A 1517-nucleotide genomic window follows, 5' to 3' on the forward strand; every position below is an offset into this window, starting at 1 on the left:
TAGAAATAACCTGATTTCAAATGGAGATTGATAGAGAAGAGTTGCTTACAAAACTTAAATATCTCAAATCAAGTGCATTATTCCAAGATGCATCTTTCTCTCCGTACCTGTCTCATAATTTAAGAATAAATGAACCTATTGGGAGTTGTAAGCCATTCTGATTTGGGGCCATTTATTGAGGTGATCTTAGGCTAAACTGAGAAGTTGGCAATGCTTGCATCTAGCGTCGTTTGTAGCCACCTTATTTTGTTCCATTCCACTTGAGGGGCTCCCATTGGAGTGAAATATCTAGTTCTCCCTTCTTAAATATTATCCCACTTCAGAGATCTCCTCCATCCCAATTCAAAGTTACCTGTGCCTTGTTTTCTCAGCATTTTATTAGGTAATAGGCTAGAATTCAAATTAGTCAGTTGGTTCTGAGAAATTAATGTTTTTTTTTTTTTTCCTACTGAAAGATAGTAACTCTTTATTTTAAATGGCAGTTTAGAGTTTGCAGAATATGTCCCCAAGCATATCAGTAATCTCACAAGCATATATTTCATTCCCTATTTTGCAGAGGAAAAAACTGAGAAGTTAAACGACTTCACTAAGGTTAAACAAATGAGAGAGAATCCTGGTCTTTTGATTCTAGCCTTTCCCTTATGCTAAGACTGCCCTGGACATGTAATATATTTTCAGCCAATAAGAGACTACTGTAATTTTAGGCACTGTATTAGTCCAGTGGGAGTTGTATTATTGGAAAGTCCTCTTATTAACCTCAGATAATATCATATTATTAATGTTATACTGTGCATATATTGATTATTCTTATTTAACACTGTGCATAACTGTCACCTGTGATGTTAAAACAAGCAAAACAGATGCTTTTTCTTGTTTTAAAGCAAAACCGAAATTAGAAGGGGAAAAATTGGTAGTGTAAAAGTCTACTGGTGACTGTGATGCCTATCCTTGGTTAAAAATCATTAGTACAGAGCCTGAATAGCACTTATTTTTTGTCTTGTCTTGTGGTTTAGGATTAAGTGACAATCTTATCTTAAACTCAGTCTAACTCAAGCTTGAGCCATCTCCCCCAGCAATGTTTCCATCATGTTACATCATGTTACATGCGTAATGTAACATGAATGACATGGGACAGCTGCCTTGCTGTGATCAACTCAGGCATGCACCAAAATGCCTGTCCAACACTGGGGCTTCTTCCCAGCATTCCACTATTACCAAATTAGAAAGTGGGGTTTGGCATATGGATTGCTAGAATAACAGAAGAGCTTGAACAAAACTGTTTGAAAGCTACTTATTTTTACAGTTCTGAAACACTGAGCTAATTTAGAAGATCAAGTATTGTTAGGGTCATTAGTGGTATAAGTTGTGATTGGATGAGACTGAGAATGTAAGACATACTTTTATTTCCTCCTTTTCCTCTTGATCAAAACATAGCTTTAGTTACCCTTCCCCTCCCCTCCCTTCTCCTTCCTTCCTTCCTTCCTTCCTTCCTTCCTTCCTTCCTTCCTTCCTTCCTT

This window comes from Rhinopithecus bieti, unplaced genomic scaffold (assembly GCF_001698545.2).
Source record: "Rhinopithecus bieti isolate Rb0 unplaced genomic scaffold, ASM169854v2 scaffold_11803, whole genome shotgun sequence".
Lineage (NCBI taxonomy): Eukaryota > Metazoa > Chordata > Mammalia > Primates > Cercopithecidae > Rhinopithecus > Rhinopithecus bieti.